This window comes from Petaurus breviceps, unplaced genomic scaffold, assembly GCF_028583685.1.
Source record: "Petaurus breviceps papuanus isolate PSGF00001 unplaced genomic scaffold, PetGlider_PUasm1.0 126, whole genome shotgun sequence".
Classification (NCBI taxonomy): Eukaryota; Metazoa; Chordata; class Mammalia; order Diprotodontia; family Petauridae; genus Petaurus; species Petaurus breviceps.
In genome coordinates this window covers 21,681,690-21,696,639 of record NW_027185655.1, presented here as the reverse complement: position 1 = coordinate 21,696,639, position 14,950 = coordinate 21,681,690, and the positions used below count along the sequence as shown (strand labels likewise).

The 14,950-nt window shown below is 38.9% G+C and overlaps 1 protein-coding gene across 2 annotated transcripts in view; it reads right to left on the bottom strand.

The window, feature by feature from the left end:
• The window catches only part of TSPAN5 (tetraspanin 5), a 205,531-nt gene that overhangs the window by 41,372 nt on the left and 149,209 nt on the right, over positions 1-14,950 (bottom strand). The window lies entirely within an intron of this gene.

Below are 14,950 nucleotides of genomic sequence, written 5' to 3'. Positions count from 1 at the left end.
CATTCCTGATTGAAGGTCTGTCCCCCATGCCTGGAATCCACTCTCTCCTCATCTCTACCTCTTGGCTTCCCTGTCTTCTTTCAAGTCTCATCTACAATCCAGCTTTCTTTGAGAAGCCTTTCCCAATTCCCCCGTAAGCCCAGTTTTTCCCTCTGTTGATGATCCTTAATTTATCTTGTATATAGCTTGTTTGTACTTAGTTTCATATACCTGTTTACCTGTTGTCGACCCTCTTAGACTGTGAGCTCTCTGAGAGTGAGGGCTGTCTTTTGCCTTTCTTTGTATTACCTGCACTTGGTAAAGGATGTGGAACATTAATAAATGCCTGTTGGCTTCAGTCGACTCATTGTATTATCAACAGTACGTACAGAAGCCATTCAACTGTCCATTCAATCAGCTCCTTATAGATCATGGGATCTTAGATTTAGAACTAAAAGGGTCTAATGATGATTTCATTTATTTATTTATGTTTATTTAGTTTATTTATGAGTCTTTCTAGACGAACCCCCTTCTTTTTACATATAAAAAAAAAATACAGACCCAGAAAGGTGGAAGGTCCAGAGTCTCAGAGGCAAATGAAAAAGGAGAATTTGAACCAGGTCTTTGATTCCAAAGACCACGTTTCTTTGTACTATATTCCTACAATTTTGTTATCACTCAGTAAAATGTGTCTAAGGGTTATGTGCAACAAGATCCCAGAACACTTATTTTTGCAGTTTGTTATTTTAAAAAAAGTTATTGATACCTCTGTTCTTAGGTCATGTATATTTCCCAACATATTCCCCTCCCCCACCAGAGAATCAAAGACTCTTATAACAAAAAGGAAAAAGGAGGGAAAGAATAGTTCAGTAAAATTAATCAAGATAAGCCCAAAAGTCTGACATACAGAATAGCCCACATCCATGGCCCCCACCTCTGCCTCTGTGGAGGGAGGGGCATTCCTAGAAACATTTAGAGGTCTTCAGAAATTTAAGTAATTGTCCTGTATCTCATTCCTGGTCTGGGCTTACTTTAATAACCTTTTGACCAAATGGAAATAATGAAAAGGTTCGATATTTTGAATAAAATGGAGATTAAAAAAAAAAAAAACCAATGTCCACCCAACAGAGCTATTTCAAAGGCTACAGCATGAGCTTCTCAGATATCACACAGAAAGGGATCCATGGACCAGGAGGATACATGCTATAAGTGGTCATTCTCCTGTTCAAGTCTGGTTAGTGAATGAATGATGAACCTACCCAACAATTCATGGAAATCCAAAATCCATCCTAAATTCCAAAGACTAGACTGAAAACTTCAGCCTCACCATGGCAACACCTTGATCTTTTAAGCCTGTAGGGTTTCTGGCACTTATCATGGGATATGGAACATAATGAATGCTAGCTGACTAACTCACTACAAGTGAGTCTTTACAAAGTGATCAGCAGTTCAGTGACTACAAATATCCAAAATTATACCAACCTCAACAGGAAAGGCAATCATTTAGCCCAATATGGGGCTATAATTGCTTTAGATATTATCAATAACAACATTTAAATTTTTTTTAAATTTTTTTAAGCAATTGGGGTTAAGTAACTTGCCCAAGGTTACACAGCCAGTTTTTGTATGTGTGTGTGTGTGGGTGTTAAGTATCTGAAACTGGAACCGATCCCAGGTCCTCCTGACTCCGGAGCTGGTGCTCTTACTCACTGCGCCACCTCGCCACCCCAATAACAACATTCTGATCAACTATAAATCAAGGTTTCCTCCCACAAAGAGGAAATCGAGTTTCTATAAGATAGAATCTACTATATCTCATCAATTTAAGTCAACTATTGATTCATTGTGAAGAAAATTGTTTAAAAACTGAAACTAAAACAAAATGGTGCCTCACAGGTTGTCACACCTCCCAAAATATTAATTTTTAAGATCTAAAATAATATAACTTTCCCATCAAATAATTTAAAATGTATTATTTACACCATAGAATAAATCTAAAAGAGAACTACTCATTTTTTTTTACCTTGCTTACTGACAAATGTGATGGGGATTAGGATCAGGTAATAACTTACAAATAGACTATTAACCAACTCACATTTACAATGTTCTAATGTGAAAACCAGGTTATTGAAGGAGGGGTTCCTTTCTTTCTTTTCCTTCCTTCCTTTACTTTCTTCCCTTCCTTCCTTCCTTCCTTTCATGACCTCTGCTTTAAAAACAGAAACAGACACAGGGGAAGTTAAGCAATTTGCCCAAAGGCAAATTACTATAAGTAAGTGGCAAATCTGAAACTCAAAGCTGAGTCTTCGGAGATCCAAGTTCTAGTCCCACTGTCCTTTTCAAACATGCACTTATATGTGGAATTAGGAATGAGTCACAGGAATAGAAGATGGTATTCTAGATAAATAGCTGGGGGAAGTGGGGAAGTGGAAAGCATGACGTATGGTCAGTAGAGAGGAAACAACGCTTACTGCCTCAGACCTCAGTTTCCTTATCTTTTTTTTAAAAGCAATTGGAGTTAAGTAACTTGCTCAAGGTTACACGGCCAGTTATTTCTGGGTATGGTGCTGAGTATCTGAGCCCGGATTTGATCCCCAGGTCATCCCGACACTGGAGCCCGTGCTCTTACTTGCTGTGCTACCTGGCTGCCCCCTCAGTTTCCTTATCTTGAAAATGGGGAAAGCAATACCTGTTACACCTATCTCACAGGGTTGTGTTGAGGAGCTCATGAGATGAAGAACACAAAGCATTTTGCAAGAGAATATAAATTATGATACTATCCAGTTCAAGTCCCTGATTGTACATGGGAAAGTTGAAAACATCCAAGGTGTATATAGACAGTTAATTATCTATCCCATTTTCAAAGATCTCAAGGGGCAGGCCCTTGGCAGCCTGTTCTAATGTTTAATCACTGTCATTACTGGGGGAAAAATAAGACAGATTTAAATGACTTGTAGCAATGTAGCTACATACCCCAATGTGATTTCTTTTGACTAGTGGTCTTAATGCCTGGGACCCCTGTTTAGTAATAGCACAAGGATATTTCCTCTGTGTTACCTGAGGCATGGCTAGGGTACCACAGAGGCTTTCCCCAGCCAGTAAGGGAATTTGAATGGGTGATGGAGAAATGATTCCCTTCCATCCAAGTTGGCCATAGGACTGACAATCCTGGCGTAGAGGTAAGGTCTTCAAAAGGAGATGAAGATAGAATGATGTAGGATGTCGGCTGGAGCTTTCTCCTGTTGTAGCAATGCCTCTACTCTGGTTCATAATTTTCCTGAAAACATTATCTTTCAAGAACCCTATAAACAACCTGAAAACCAATGGTTTTGCCAAAAGTGTAAGAGAATGAGGAAAGAGCACTAGTATTTGGATAGAAAACGAATTAACTCCAAGACAATGGCAGTGTGGCCATTTGTGGGCACTGTTGGCTCAAAAATGTCACTTTCCATACAATGTCATAGACATTTCAAAGAGTTGAGCTTAGTATGATGAAAAAAACATTCAATACCTAGCCAGGCTTTTATCTGCCCCCCACCCCTCCCAAAAAAGAAGAGGAAAATAATACAAAGACAAAGAGTCTTGGGGGCACACTTAGCTCATCGGAAAAACTGGAAAAGATTCACCTCATTCTGAGACCCAGGAAGGTTAATTTGCAGCTAATACAGTTTCAAAGATTTAGAAGCAATACTTAATTATTTTACAAAGGAAACATAAAACTACCACTTTACAACTCTATGGTTTTTCTAAATGATATGCAGACTATCAATCAAATGTTATGAGGAAGCTTTACAGGAGAATGCCTTTTAGAGTGTAATGAATACCAATTGATTGCCAGAACCTCATTCAAAACTCAAACCTGAATTGAAATCTTGGCTTTACTTTGTCCTTCCCCCACAACTTTGAGCAAGTAAGTAGCTTCCTCTCTCTGGACCTCGGTTCCTTTGACTGTGAAAAAAAACAAGGATGTTAGGAACAGCTGGGTAGCACAGTAGATAGAGTTACAGCCTGGGAGTCAGGAGGATGTGAGTCCAAATCCAACCTGAGTGACCCTGGGCAAATCACTTAACCCCTTTTGCTTCCCCTGAACCCTTCAAATGAAGCTGTTCCAAGTGGATGATCTTTAAGGAACCCCTCCCAGCTTTTGATACTATTATCCTACTGCATATTTAATATATACATTTTCTCAAAGGATAAGATCATAAATTTAGGGCTTGATGGAATTTCAGAGGTCATTAAATCCAACCCCTTCATGGACACCAAATCCCAGAAAAGGCAGTTCTAAGTCTAGCACAAGGAGTGAAATTACCTACAGAGATGGGCTTTGAACCCAGGACCGACTTCAGAGTCAAGGCTCTGCTTATGCAGTTAAAAATTATTAGCCACTTAAAAAAAAATAATAAGTTCTGAGTTTTCTTCCAAGTCTTCAGAATACTTTGGGAACCAATTCCTCAATGACTTCATGGAGATAGGGTAAATGAAACATCCATTATCTGAGATAGGAAAACCCAAGACCCAGAGCTCAATGCTGCTACTTTCATCTTCAGTCCAGGGTCAAGAGTACATTTCCTTCACAGAGAAGAGGAATCATTTTTCTGAAATTCCTATGCTGACATCTAGGCCTGGCAGAACATGCCACAGCAGTGAGTAGGGACATTCAGGAAAGGCTGGCCAAGAAAACACATCCGCAGGATGTAATAAGAGGAGTGTGGGTGATACTGCAGGAAGGGCCACACCCACTCCTTCCACTGAAGGACCTTTTACCCCACTTTGGTCTTGTTGGGTCCTCATGATATTAAACTGGTTCAGTGCAAAGATTAAGGTGGGAAGGAAGGGGAAGAGGGAAAGGGAGAAAGGGAAAGAGGAAAAAGAGAAGAGGAAGAGAAGGATCATTTAATAAGTGTTTACAGTATGGCAAGCACTGTGATTAGTACTGGAGATATAAATATGAAAAGCATGGCAGACCCTATCTGCATGGAGCTTACATTCAAATAGAGAAATACAACACATACACGACAGCGGTGACCAGGGAATAGTGGTAGAGTGGTGATGGTAGAGAAATGGAGAATGGAGTCAAGGCAATCGAGATACACATCCTTTAAAGGAATTCCAAGAGGAATGTGTTGATGTTATTAAGATGGAAAGTGTATATACTTGGATGTGTATGTGTTACAGGGCAAAGGGAGCATTATGAATGTGGCAGCATGGCATGAAGACAAAATGTTGGGAACAGGGTGGTGGGTCTGTAGGGCTAGTTAGAGTGATCACTGACCAATCAGGAGCCCATAGGCTGGAACTAAGCAGCATGGAATGAAAACCCCACTAGATCTTAGTGGATCTGGGTAGGGCTAGTTATGGTTATGAAAACAGGTCTCATTCAATACCAGAAAGCACATCTATAGAACTCACTCACTCACTCTCACACACACACACACACACACACACACACACACACACACACACACTCTCTCTCTCTCTCTCTCTCTCTCTCTCTCTCTCTCTCTGTTTTAACATCAAAAGGACTCTATGTAACAATTTTTCATGGCTAGTTTAAGATCTCAAGGGATGGTCATCATGTTACATGGTCTTCCAGGTGATATATGTCCTCAATATCTCTTTCAAGCAAACCTCAACCAGAATACTTCTTTATAAAAAATGATCTTTCAACAGCTTATGTACCTTCTGGCACTAGTTACTTTCATAAAGATATGTATGATGCTATTTCTGTATATTCACATTAAGTACTTATTTAAATAATTTAAATGTAAATTTTATATTAAAAATTAAAATGCTTCTTTAAAAAATGATCTTTCGGTTGCTTATGTACCTTTTGGCTCTAGTTACTTTTATAAAGATATACAGGATGCCATTTAAGCATATTCACATTAAATCCTTATTTAAATAATCTAAATTTTATATTAAAAGCCAAAACACTTCTTAAAAAAATGATCTTTCAAAAGCTTGCATACCTTTTGGCACTGATTACTTTTTAAAATTTAAAAATTAAAGTGGTGGGGGTCATATACATTTATGCAAACTATATTCAGCATCTACTTCACAAGTAACTAAAAAGTGAGACTTTAAACTCCCCTTTCTAAAAGAGTTATAACATCTGTTCAATAGGCATAGAAAAAGAAAAGGAGCAGAGGTGAACATAATGAAGGAAAGAAACAAATCCATTTTCTAACCCAAATTTGGACTTTAAATAGACGCAACAAAAGCTGGGGTTTTTTTTAGATTTTCAAATCCTGAACAGAAAAAAATGTTTTAAAAACACAAAGGAAAAAAGAGGGAAGAAAAATAAGGGGGGGAATGCCAGTTTGCCTTTTAATGGAGATGAAGCTGATAAAATCATTATTAGCTGTTTTCTAATACTTTATTCTTTCAAAAAATGATTAACTGTTTTCTGTAAATCACAAAGAATGGTATGCACAGTACTCATCCTAACTACTTTTATAAATAAAAAACCAGCCAAAGTTTCTGGAGAATGTGAGTTATGTTAAAAAGCCATTGAAACCAATTCTTTCCATTACTGGAGTCCACAGGAAAGGTAGAAAACCTCCCTAATGCTTCTCACAGCTCTATCACTAATAAACAATATAACTTTGGGCAAGAGAAGCAACCTATAGGTACACAGAAACAACAATACTCCTTAGAGTTAGGTACCTATGGAATCAGGAGCCCTGTATTCAGAATCAATCCCAGCTCTGTCTCTCAACTCACTAGGTGAGATTCAAATGTGTAAGAAACATTCCTTCCTAGGACTGGTTTTCCTCAGAGTCTCTCAAGGCTCTTCTAGACCTAAATCTGTGATCCCATGATCCTTTTAACATCTAATAGAAACAATAGCTAGTAGGGACTTTATAAAGATTATTTAGCTCATCCCTCTTATTTTTACAGATGAGGAAATTGAAGCAAGTGACTTGCCCAGGGTCACACAGCAAGTAAGTGTCTGAGGTCACATTTGAATTCATGAAGATGAGTCTTCCTGACCCCAGGCCTGGCAACATATCTAATGTGCCACCAAGCTGCCCACTCTTCAGTCATGCCATGTGCTAACTTGTACTCTTAGGTATTTTAAAATATAGAGATATAGAAATGGTGCCATCCATAGCACTTAGCCCAGTGCCTGGGACATAGAAAGTCTCCATAAGTATTTACTGACTGAGTAATACACAAACTCTGGGTTCCTTAATGCTAAATAATAAATTAAAATTGTTGTTGTCGGTCTTTCATTGAAGAGGACCAATGACATCAGGAAGATGATGCCAGGACTTGCAAGTGAATTGGATTTAAGTGAGGCAGGACTGTGCAGAGTCACCAGCCTCACTATCTCACTTGGAGCCATCTGGGTCCAGTGGCAAGGTACAGATCAGGATGACTGGAGATGGATGCAGTGGGAGACCTTGGCCTTTTTAAGCTAAAGTCTTTCCCAGGTCTCAGTTTGCCTGAGGCAACACCCATTCGGTGATTACCACTAAGTAAGAAATGAGGCAAAGAATATCCTCTTTTATCTAGCCAGAAGAAAAACAATCCATGTGGGAGGGGAAGACCCTCAGGGTTCTAGCCAAAGCAAAAACAATGGCTATATATGCTCACAGATTAAAATAATGATCAAGCAAACAACAAAACCAATCAATGAACAAAAAGAAAAAGTCTTTACCATCAGGTCCATTATGCTCTACTAAAGAAGCCAGCATGTGCACTTACATATATACAAAATAAATACACATAATAAAATTTTTATTATATATATAGCACAAGCCAAAGCACTATCCAAAGAAAATAATTATCATTGTTAAAAAAAAAAAATTTTTTTTTACACTGAATCTCCCTATCTCACCCATGCCAGAAGTGCAGGACCATGCATGGGGCAAATCCCACTTCTAACCTGGGCAGGTTCCCTCCTCCTATGGCAGTCTGGTGGCCTTCTCCTACCAAGATCTCACCATATCTATGGCAGACTCAATGTGGACACCCAATTGGTTTAGCCAACTGAAGCTCAGAATTTCTACATTTAAGCCTCAGTTTCCCCAGTAACTGGGATTATAAACCTGTGTGCCATCACATCCAGGGTCATTGCAATATTACTATCTCAACCAAAGGACCACGACTGAAATGAACTATTTTTCCCATTAGAGTGTATGCTCCTTGAGGACAAGAACTATTTTTGCTTTTCCTTGTATTCCTAGCATTAGCACAATGCATGGTATATATAGTAAGTACTTAATAAATGCTTGTTGATTGTCTGGCCAAGATCTTTTCTATTTCTCTCTTTAAAAATGGCTTTGTGGGAAATTAGCAATCTGATTTAGGTGCTTTGCTTCTGGGACAGACAAGCTCAAGATCTCACACTAACTTTGAAATCCCACTTTAAAAAGGAAGCCACTTTTGCTTACTCTAAGAGAAATCAAGATGAGTTCTAAGATATAGTCCTGCGCCTGAGAGATAGTCCTGAGAGTAATCCTGCAACAGACTGCAGGTTTATTAGTTATCTAAACTCTCTCACTAACTTTGACTTCATTTCCCAACAATCCATTAATTCAGTCGCAATTTGAACATCTGGAAGATTTGGTGATAAGGATGTTTAAGGGGAAATGATTCAGTTGTACATTTAATGGAAAACATAGCTATACTCTAACCTCCATGCTTAGATATTTTAATAACAACTGAGGTTTATAAGGGATGCTTTAGTTCATATCTTATTTGATCCTCCATAAGAAAATAGACCTAGATCTGGAAAGGTCCCCAGAAGACATCTAACTAGTCCATTTTACAGATAAGGAAACTGAGGCTCAAAATAGAGGGTAAATGACTTTCCCAAGGGCACCCACATAGTAAGCATCAGAGGCAGGATTTGAATTCCAGAGATGGTATTTCCATGCTGTCTCATACCAGCTCTGTGAGCTGGCAGGGAAGGTGTGATTACATACATTTTATATATGGGGAAACTCAGGGTTTGGTAAGATTAAGGCATTGTTGCCTGTGGTCATCCAGCTATGAAGAAACAGAACTGGGAGTTTATTTTAACTTACGTCATGTAACTTCAAATCTAATTTCTCACTCTTTACACCACAAATGGACTATTTTGATGAGGAATGCAAATCAATTCAAAAAGGAATCTATGTTTCCAGACAGAGAAGAGAACATAGAATAGCCAATTATATTCCCTTTTGGGCACATGGGCAATGCCTATTAGCTGATGGCAACTCTTCAATTCCATTCAACAAGCACTGTCTAGACACTTGTGATACTAAGACAAAAATGAGGGTGTGTCTGCAGTCTGAGGGGCTTACATTCTATTTGTGGGAAATTATGGGTACAGAAGAAATGCAAAATATAGATGATACAATTTGGGGTTGGGGGGGCGAGCACTAACATTTGGGAAGATAAAGGAAAGACTTCAGTGACTGAAGCTGGACTGTGTAGCCAGGGGATCCAGAAGGTGGAAATGAAAAGAATGAACAGGCAAGGGGCACCGCTTTTGCAGACGCACAGAAGTGGGAGATGAAGGTTGTACACTGTCCAGGTAAGCCTGGGAGCCTGAGTACATGAAAGAAAGTCATACAAAATCGCCCTAGAAAGTAGATTGTATCCTAACTATAAAGGCTTTAAAAATGTCAAACTGGCAGCTGTTATCCTCACAAGAAAGGGCAACAGCCAGGTAATAGGTAAATTCCATCATAGGAGTTAATAAAATATGTTCAGTCATTTTAATGCAAATATATTTTTAAAGTTCTAAAGGAACAAATTACACGATTCATGAATACAAAGCATTCTAAGTACTTTGCTTTATTGCTTTAAAAATAATTTTCCATTTGTCACAGGAAAATAAACTTTGCTATCACATAACAAACTTAATGAAAATAATAACTGGCATTTACAGAGAAGTCAAAGAGTTTACAAAGCACTTTATAGACACGATCTCATTTGGTCCCCTCTACACCAAATGAAATCAAGAGTCCTGAATCTGACTAATATATGCTAGAAAGCCAAACTCCCCTCCTCCACCTACACACACACACACACACACACACACACACACACACACACACACACACATCTTTAGAGAGAATGAAAACCAGTAGACGGAAGGAAGGAAAGGAAACAAGCCTTTATTAGGAGCTTCCTATGTGGCAGACACTGGATTATATGTACAATTTTCTTCCTTAGTATTCAGAATAACCTTTATTCCCCCAATGAAACCTCCCTACTAACATAGACAGCAAAGACACTCAGTTTGACCTCTTTTAAACATCAAAATTTCAAGCCTCATAACCTAAGTAAAAAATATTGAATGAATCTTTCTGTTATAATGAGCAAAGCAAGTGGTCACTTGGCCAATGAATGCATGCTGTTTTATAATCTTATTATTCTAGAAAAATAAGGTCTTCAAAAGTTTAGACATCACATACATAATTCATATATATGTAATATATATGAAACACATATATGTGTATATACACACATATACATACACATGCAAATGTATGTATATGTATTTCCTCCTAAATCAGCTCTGTTTCATGAGAACCAAAGTTAACATCATCTAAAGCTCTTCTCTATACTCATCTATCATCAAATATCTTGAAAACATATCTAAGAATTTGGCTGGGATGAAATCTCCTTTCTGACTTTATTACAGCAAGCCTAGAAAATGAAAGCAGAACACAGAGAAAACATCTATCTGGAGGATCCAAATTCAAGAGTTTTGTAGGGGGAAAAAGCCTGAAGGCAATGCCCTTCCTTTGTCACAGAAGGCACGTAAGAAAGTTTTTATATACACAAGCATTTGTGATCTGTATCCCTGGCACAATGAAGCAAGGAGAAGGGGGGAAATGGTATAAAAATGACCATGCAAGTGAAGTGTGCTGTCTTCAGGATATGTACCAAGCATGGCTGGCTGGCTCACTTTCCTCCCCTTCCCAACTCTACATGACACTGTAAAAAGAAATGTACTGGGCTCTTTCCAACCAAGAACATTACCAGTTGCCTATTATGAAGTGCTCAGAGCCCACTATGTAGCAAATGTCCCTCTATCATTTCTGTTCACCAAAGAACAAGAGTTCTGACAAATCATTCTTTTTTTACTTGTCTTTATACAACTCTTTATTATAAAGACTCATGGGAAATTGGATATAGAACAAACAGCAGCTGAAATCACTCAGTGCTTTGAGATACAACAAGCCTTCACCTGCAGCTACCAGCTACCATCTTGGATAGCCTCCATGAATGGGCACTTCTCAGTCTTCCTTTACTATTGGATCCACTCTGGAGTCATGGTAACCAGTAGCATGAGGAGTACAAATTGGCGGGGAGTGAGGGAGTGAGGGGTGTTTGGAATGGCTGTGTCTACAGCATGTCCCTACATAAAACATTTTCAGGAGGGAAAGAGCACTGATGACTGAGGAATCAGAAAAAGCTTTGTATAGATGCTGTAAAGGAAGGTAGGAAATCCAAGAGATAAAAGGTGAAAGATGAGGTCATCTCCAAGCAAGAGGGGCGGCCTCTCAAATGAGTGTGGAGTCTGAGGAATGAATGAAGGGGTTGGAGGCCACTTGAACTGGAAAGTGAACTTTGTTAAAGGGATTAGTTAGTATAAAATGCCTGGGAGGTAAGTGGCAGTTTTGAGGAAGGTTTTAGTTTCCAGACTGAAGGTGACATTTTATCCCACAACCAATGGGGAGCCACTAAAGATTTTTGAACGGAGGAGTGACAACATGCTCAGATTTTCAAATTTTATATATTTTAAAATCAAGTCTTAAATTTAACATGGGCTCTCTTCAATATTCAACAGATGAAGAAATGCCACAATACAGAATTGGTGAGATACGGGGCAAGTCATCTCACTTACCGAATCAAGTGGTCTAGTAGATTATTGTAGTAATGGTAATTTAATAATAAAAATACAACTTGGAGAAGAACTCAAGATTAGACTTAACAGCCATTAACCAGAGAGAAGCACCATCAGAAAGCAGACTGTTGACAACATTCATTACCTTCATATACATTTAGAGTGGTAGCATCAGGTTTATGAAAAATGACTCGTCCCTTGCCCTTGAGTCACTCCCAGCAAGTGACTGCCATGCAATATGGTTGCATGCAATGGAGAGGCTCTGGGTGATTAATTCCTGTTCCATTTCATTCGTATCACAGGGGCATTTCAGTCAGGAACATAAATCAGGCTGTTTGACTTTAACTTACTCATCTTCAATGACTTATATGGGAACGCCACTTTGCCAAGCATTTAAAAAATTGAACAAAAAGACAGTCCCCAAATCTCTTTTAAGACAAATTCTCTTTCTCTGTGCAAGCTCTTTAGCTTTCATAAATGGCACACTGTACAGAAGAAAGCTAAATTTTAAAAAACATATCTAAGAATCTTTTGAGAAGAGAGGTAATTGAACTCTTAACAAAGTTAGTATTCTATCATTTGGTGTTCCACAGAATACTCTGAAATACCCAAATGGATCTGTGATCTCACTGATTCAGGAGTTCCCTCCAATGATGCCAGTCAAAATGGATCCATGCCTCCCATCCTCTGCAAATATCATCAATATCTTCCCCAAAGTTTGCCACATGGGGTCTGCCCAATGTTCTGAAGGCCTTCCTTGCTTTCTCCCCATATATCTGCCAGTGTTCCCACCTACCCCAAGGAGAGATTAGGTTTCCCTAAAAGGAGACAAAGCTGTCCTGGGAACTGAAAGGCCCCAGCTGGTCACCTAAGGACATAAAAAATCCCACCTACATGGAGTCAATACTCCTTTTGGTGAATGTCTGAAGACCATGGGATTCACCACACCTGGTCCACTGATGTGTTTACCTATGGAGATGGAGGGGGAGGGGTAAAAGTCACTATATCCTTTTTGCAGATCCTTGCTAGGTCAGGGCAAAGTAAATCTTGGTGTTTTTTTTGTTGTTGTTGAGAGGGGAAGGCAAGGCAGTTGGGGTTAAGTGACTTGCCCAAAGTCACACAGCTGGTAAGTGTCAAGTGTCTGAGGCTGGATTTGAACTCAGGTCCTCCTGACTCCAGGGTCAATGCTCTATTTATGGTGCCACTTAGCTGCCCCTTAAATCTCCTTTTCTTTAACTGCTCAATGATTCATGAGTATCTTATTTCATCTCAAAATCAAACCTGAAACCTTGGGCAAGTCACTTAACCCCAATTGCCCTCCAAAAAAAAAAAAGAAAAAAAAAAAAAAATTAAATCTGAATTAACAGGTGTTGCTGTGTCTGGGCCCTCCCAATACCCTGCATCACAGATTATGCCAAGAAACATTCTGATTTTACCCCTTGTGCTCATTACATGACTAGCCTGTTTTCTTTCTGTCATACAATCCCTTAATGACTCATGTTTGTCAGAGTTCCTCACTGGTTATCATATAACCAAGGGTGTTTCAAAGGTCTTAGTGTTGTTTTAAGCTTTAATAAGTTTACTAAATATTGTATATTACCCTATATATTGCAGCCTGTTCACACCAACCACATGTCTTCCTTGGTTCTTTAGAGACGATGATACTCCAAGCCTTACTGTCATCTAGCAAAAATCAGTAAAATATTTATACTGAAAAGATGGGCCTTTGCTGTTACCAGAAGCTTGGGATCAGCAAGAGTGCTTTGCAATTTCCCCTCTTAGCCTTTTACCCTGAGCTCAGCTCATTATCTATCTGTATTGTTTGTTCTAGATATCAATAGTGTTGGAAAAGCTCTAGACAGGATCCATTCAAACACAGCTAAAATCTGGGCAAGACATTCTTCATCCATTTTTTCTTCCCTGTGTGGATGAACAGGTCAGACTCCTTGAAGGGATCCTTGAAGGGATCTTGGGGTAATGTCTGGTGTCTCACTGCAATTAGCACCTGGAAGACTTCACCATCTGTAGGATATCCATCCTTTCTCTTCCATTACAGTTTTTATGTTGAACATACATCTCTCTGTCATCACCTTGCCCAATGTTTGTTATCAGAGAGTCAAGAAACAGAGTTATTTTTGCTGTTACATCTTCCAAGAATGTGCTTCAAAAGTAAAAATTAATTTACATGGCTACAACAAGCTTTAATGGAAAGCCCAGAGGTCAGCATTTTTTTTAAAATATCCTTCCTGCTCCCCCCTTCCTCCACTACTTAGTGAGGTTTGGGGAAAGGGGGTATACAACATCAGGTTTCTTTTTCAATGTGTTGATAAGTTGTGCTGATTTTCCCCTTTTAAATTATTTGTTATAGGTGATGGTTTGGGAGTAAGATGGAGGGATATAGGCAGCAGCTAGGGAATGTAAAAAAAAGATCAATAAAATATATCTGAAGTAATGTTAAAAATAAAAGGCTCAAAACTGTAATACTTACCAGCTATTTTCTTGATTATTTAATCATAAAACATTAGAAGCTGAAGGAGAATTCAGAGATCATCTACTCGAATTCCCTTATTTTGCAAAGAGGTAAACCGAGACTCAGAAATTAAGCAATTTATCTGATCTCGTAATAATCGTGTCTATATGACTCCCTTAGACTGTGATTCTTTTTTTTTTTTATTTTAAGCAATCGGGGTTAAGTAACTTGCTCAAGGTTACATGGCCAGGTGTTTCTGGGTGGGTGCTAAGTGTCTGAGCCTGGATTAGATCCCCAGGTCATCCCGACTCTGGAGCCGGCGCTCTTACTCGCTGAGCCACCTGGCCGCCCCTAGACCGCGATTCTTGAAGAACAAATACTATCATTTGCCTTTCTTTGTATCCCCAACAATATGCACAACGCCTGCAACATGGTAGGCTCTTAGTAGATGTCTGTTAACGAAGTGATCCCATGCCCACTGGAGCACGATGCTTTTTTAAATTTAGAAAACTTGTTTTAATCTCAAATTCCACAGGTCTTTCAGGTAATGTTTATGGGATTAAGAACTAGAAATGAAGACCCCAAGGGCCAAAGAAATAAAGAGATGCGCCTAGTCACAATGTAGGTAGTAAAATACAACACAAAGA